At 38.8% G+C, this 6,000-nt stretch overlaps 1 protein-coding gene across 1 annotated transcript in view; it reads left to right on the top strand.

The window, feature by feature from the left end:
* Positions 1-2,097: 2,097 nt before the first annotated feature.
* The window catches only part of LOC141962544 (neurabin-1-like), a 104,290-nt gene continuing 100,387 nt past the window's right edge, over positions 2,098-6,000 (top strand). Inside the window, exon 1 of the mRNA XM_074910831.1 lies at positions 2,098-2,153. The gene's annotated coding sequence lies outside the window, so the exon portion shown is untranslated. The remainder of the gene's footprint in view (positions 2,154-6,000) is intronic.

The raw sequence follows: 6,000 nt of genomic DNA, 5'->3' as shown, positions 1-6,000 counted from the left end.
AAAAGAGCAAAAGGCCTTAAAACCACAAAAGAAGTCTGTTTGGCTTTTCACTGATATCACATCAAATTAGCTCTAGTGTTATAATTACTTCTTGGCCAAGTTACAGAGTTTGGATTTTTATACCAATTTTTATCACAGTTTCAGATTTTTAAAAATAATTAAATTAAATTATTTAAATTAAAACTATCTATTTTGGTCATCTAAAGAACTTGGTTTATGTTTCCATATTTTGACACAGGCATAAAAAAGACAATATTTTGAGTTTCATTGAAAAGGAATACATTTTTTACTTTAAAAAAATCCAGTTTTAACCAATAGTAGTAACTATTTAAGATAGTTCTTTAAGAGACTGTAAACAGAATGAGACACCCGAGCTATCTTGGGTCCTGGGAGCAATCTCACAACATTAGTGCTGACCTACATGTATTTTGATCAGCTCACTAAGAGCCCCAGTGGTATCCAGCTATTCCGGTCTCTTTTGGATAATGCATGTTCCTCATAGTGATTAACCTTACACAGGCCCTTCCCTTGTTATCTATTAATCACATTTGTATGGGCCACACACATGATATCACTGTAAGATTTCCCATTTAGATGTGGGGGGTTTTTTTATATTTAGGAGAGGATAACTCCTTTCTATGCTCTTTTTATCCTTGTCACTGTACCTCTGTAAGATAGGTACCTAACATGATGGTTTCTAAAGCATTCGGATCTACCTTTATGAGCTAACATCCCCCTAAAAGTTATTATAGGCAAAAAGAGTTTCAACAAAAGTAAATAGGCTGCTTCTTGGCTGAGATTGGAAAGAGACCTACCAACAAGACAAGGAGCTTTCAGAATTGTAAACAGTGCAAATGAGAAATAAAAGAATGATAAGCCTAGTGTTCTCCTCAGGCTATTATCCTCCCCCTTGGTTGCAGTCCAGCAGCTTTTTGGAGACTTGTTTTCAGGCCAATGAATGTTTCCTTCCTCCTACCTCAACCAAGAGCCACATTTAAATTAGAAATAATCCCATCATCCAGAATGTTCTTTGTGTCCTTGCAACCTGTACCTGTGTCATTCAACAGGATTGAGAAAAGTAGGTATCACTGACTAGGCCTGAAAGCCGAAGAAACATGTGAGATCTGGCAGATTTCCTGACACAGCCCAGAATCTGGATACTAGATATCCTGAGCCCATTTTGAAAGAGAGCAAGAGAGATCAAGCAAAACATTTTTCAGCTTGTCTATGAGACCAAGCAATAAAGAGTTTCAGAAGTTCCTACTTCTTTTCAAAATCTGACTTTTAAAGCCAAATGTCTTCCAGGTGTTAAGCTCTGAAGAGTTGTTTTGTTTTGTTTTTTTTTTCATTCTGGAGCTTTTACCATGTGGGATCTGAAAACATATTTACAGCTTGTATGTATCTGGCAGGTATAGACAGCCACATTTCACATGCTCTGAGTCCCCATCATCTGGATTTGAGACCTGTTTGGACCACTTTTTGGACCACAGGCTAAGGGTTTTCTGTTCATGAAAGTTAGAGCTCTGGGGAGAAACACAAACCCCTGAGTTGAATGAGGATGCAGTTACAATGCACACGTTGAGATCACATCCAGTATCCTAGTAATGACAGCTTTTTATTGCCATACGCATCTGAAAGAGTCCAAATTTGAATGGAAAGCAGCTTTTCATAGGACTTACCTATGTTCTTGAAGGATCATTTAAAATAAACAGCAAGTAAGTATTATTTTATTCTCAGAGGAGATGACAAAATAAAAATGCCTTAATAGACTACATGCATATTTAAACACATTTATACTTCCTTGCAAGTTTGATAGATCGGGGTCCTCCCTGAGATACAGCACCAGAACAAAGCCCACTACATTTGTAACAGCCCCCCAAAAGCTGCAGAGAACTCACTTGATCCCAGTCTAGACATAAAGAATGTATCTCTCATGTGTCCTGAGTTTCCTTCATTCAGAGTAGTTCCCATGCCCCTGATTCGATCGCCTGAACCCTTATTAGCCTATATTTCAAATCCTTTTGTTGTGGACTTCCAGTATGAAACCGTTGTTTTGCCCATTTTCTCTCTTTCAGGCTGTTGAGGCACCTATGTTCCTGTGAGCATGGATGAACCGTTACATCCTCTAGGACTCTGTGATTTTGCAACAGTGGGTAAGTGTCCTGAAACTGCCCTTGCCAATCCATTTATCTTCCAGTGCAACCTTAAAATCCTGTGCATTAGAATGTTTTGCTTATCAGAACAATATTCAGCCCTAAGTTCAGTTATAGTTGATTGTGTGAAAGATGCTGTTGAACAGTTTTAGGTATTTTCTCATGCGTTACTGTTCTTTGAAATACCCTCAGAGAAGGAGGGTAGTGGTTATGTGTGTCATGATGCTTTGAAAACCTTTTGTTCTTCATCTCAGTCCATTGACCAAAAAGAGATGAGTCACTTTATTATAAGTATCCTGTCTCTCATTGTTTAGGTTTGCATGTACCTTTTCCTGAACAGAAAAAAAGATTAATCACACAAACATGTTGGTACACAAATGATACAATGAAGAATTAAAACACTGTTCTCATTTTGCTGTATTCTACTATCTAAATTGCTGTGTGATTGGAGTTCTTGGAAAGACTCCCTTGCTCAGAAACTGGTCACCCTGGACAGGGAGAGGAGGATTCTGAGCAGCACTGGGCTTCCTAAATTGTGCTGATAACATTTAAAATGCTAATTTGAACTTCCTAAAGAGTAAAGTCAGTTTGGGAAAGCACAAAGGAAATTTAGTAGTTGGCATCAGATAAAGAGCTGATAAGAGACAGTATCCATAGAGAGACTAAGTCTTGTGTCCTTTCCTTATGTATTCAGCTATTTAGACTAAGAGAATAATATTATTTGAAGTGTGTTTCTCTACTACTTTCCAGAAGAAAATTAGAACTGCAACAGGGCCTCTTCATTTCTTTTGGGCAGGGCATCAAGATGAAAAGCAAAAGGTTAGTGCCAACACCAAGCTTTCATAAGAATAAATCAAAATTATGACAGGTACTCTGTAATAAGCACCTTTTCATGTTTATGTTCATTAAACAAATATATGAACCAGACACTGTTGAGAAAAGGCAATCTTTGATGCACAGCCGAACATCACTATGAGTAGTACAATAGATGACAGCTTTTAATTGATTTTGGGTTTGAAATTAACCTGAAAAATTAAAAAGTGCATCCTTTTTTATTCTGTTACTCTGATTAACAGAACAGTTGGAAGGCTGTGGTCAGCAGAATAATAGTAACTCATTACATAGATGGATGTTTTGTGTATAACATTGCTACTTCTTATACCACTTCTAAAATTTGTGCTGAAGCTTTTAATCAATGCCATTCAGGCTCCGAAGCAGCACCATTCTCTCCCACACTCAGGATTGCCTTGCCACTACTCTCGAAGTGCTCTCCTCCTACAGAAGTTCTGGTCAGCAATAGCAGCAGCTGCAGGAACAGTGCGTTCAGCATGCCAGACTGAAATTCATGTTTCAGGAATGTCTCCTAGGGGGGTTGAGCAATTCAGTCAGATTCGTAGTTAAAAGCCTTTCACTGTAACACAATTACCCTGCAGTAGAGAAGAGGAATGGTCGGCATTTGTTTGCTACAAATGTGCCTTGCAAAAACCACTATTACGAAATCCTTCCTCAGGTGAAAATTCCACTGACAATGGGATCTACCTCTGCTAGAATTACAGCTGCTGGGTTGAAAATATAAGGAAAAAACCAGAGCGATCAACAACATTGCATATGGGTTTCAACATGCATTTGCTCAAAAATATTAGGTTTTTTTCTATCTGAAAAGTAGTAACTACCACTGTCCAGAAGAACCCCAACAGTGCCAGAAAGTTGAGGGTTGTGACTGTTTAGAAAAGCATATATTTTATTTTTTCTGATTCTGACTGATCCTTATTATCATACAAAACACAGAAGGTCTTTGCAAAGAATATATTATCTGCCTTAGGCAGGTGGGGCACTCTCACTGACAAAGTTACAGATTTAACTGGCCTGTAGCCATCCAGTTTGCAATTTCCATCACACATTCTGCAATTCTGGCTTAGTGTGAGTCATGGCCTGAAACAAGAGAGGAAACCACCACTGTCTGGCCAAACTGTCTCATCCTGCAATATGAGTACTTTGTATTCCTCTGACTCGATTCCCACAATCAAGTCCTAGGCTTCCAGCCCACCAGGGAATAAAAGCAAGGGTATCCAAACTTGGACCTCTTTAGACCATCTTTTTGCCGACTTGCAAGTGAAATGAGGGCTCACACACACAGAGTGGGGCAGAAGATTGAAGCACACATACACTAGTGACAGTTGTGTGATACAGGGTAAGAAGAAAAGAGTGAGGGATGAGTTGGATGCTTTACAGATTATTTATGATAGAGACAAAGACTGTGACAGTAATTGAAGCTTAGAGGGGGCTTGGGGAGGAGATAGGGCCAGACCACAGACATAGTTAAGGCACTTGTTTATACTCAGCTGAGCCCTAAGCAGGAGGAAGAGAAGAAAAAGGCAAAGAGAAGAGGTGGGTGGTGGTGCAAGTAGGAAACTGGAGGGAAGAAACTGTGAGAAGTAGTCCAGGGAATGGGGTAAAGCCATCTGGAAATTTGCTCTCAAGACTTTCAGGTGTTCATTCAAAAGGCCCAGGGTACAGAAGGTGGTTTCTTATCTCAGGATACTGCACAAAACTAATATTTTAACACTTTACGCATGCAGTCATTAGCCAGCACTATGACAGTGAAACACATAGGCTTATGCACAGGTCATGTGGTTGATTCTTCCAGAAGAGACATAAAGGAGAGACCATGACCAGTCAGATCTTCACAACCTCTTCGGTTTTGCAGAGATTAATTTATAATTTTTGGCCTGACATGAACTCCCCCATCATGTAATCTGAGCAGTGTGAAATACAGAGATCTATAACTCATCTGAAGCATTGTATACTCCATATTGTCTGAAGAACCAATCTCATGGCAACATAATTTTCCTCCTTTCCACACTTACTTTCTTTTGGGGTTCAGAACTGATACACTTTCAAAAGTACATTTTGTAAGTGATTATACAGACCAGATGGTGAGTCACAGAAAAAACAATTCATAGACTTGTCAGACAAATCTGTAACCTGGATGTAGGATAAAAAGAATCTGATATGATAGCAAGGTTGCTGGTCTGGACAGAGGGAGAAGGCAGAACATCTTAAATAGAAGGAAAAGAGACTGAATTTTCATAATGCGAAATCTGAGCTGGTGGTACAGGTGATATTCACAGGCACCATGCTCTTTTCTTGCAAGCTGCTACGGAATAGTAATTGCATGGGTTAAGTTCAATTAGGCTATTGAAACAAAAGTAGATAAATTAAACAAAAGAGCCTTCAAATCACTGTGCAAGCGTGTGTGATCACTCCAAAGGTACATGTGAGACTGCAGTGATTTGAAATGCACTGGGAAGAGGTGATTTGGGGAAATATCTATCTACCTTTATGTAAGGGAGACACAAGAAGTAGGAAAAAAAGATCAAAAAAACATGAAATATAGCCTGAAATAGCTCTAGGAGAATGGTTGTTAGAAAAACTTCCATCCATTTTGTGCTGAAACCTGATAATGCTACAGGCAAAAGAATTTGCTTGTTATTGTTCAGAAACTCCTATAAGCACAAAATCAGATCTTCATACACCCTTCAATGCAGCTCTGTAGAAAGATCCTCCACTCTTATCATGAACTTCTTTTTCAATGGAAACAGTCTGAAGGATCCCAAAATCTGGATAACCACTTAGGCCAAGAAGCAATAACAATAATAAATACCTTTTGTGTCCTTCATAATGAGTCATGTTGTTCAAAAGGTAAGGGGGATTTACTCATTCATAATGGACAGGCAGTGATGATTCAGCAGTTACATTTTCAACAGACTGTCAAGCAAACTTCACTGAACTATAAGAATGCATCTGTACTGATCTCACGGAAATATACAAAGGGAGTTGTTTTTAC

The sequence above is a fragment of the Athene noctua genome, chromosome 7, assembly GCF_965140245.1.
Source record: "Athene noctua chromosome 7, bAthNoc1.hap1.1, whole genome shotgun sequence".
NCBI lineage: Eukaryota > Metazoa > Chordata > Aves > Strigiformes > Strigidae > Athene > Athene noctua.
This window is presented reverse-complemented; position numbering and strand designations above follow the sequence as displayed.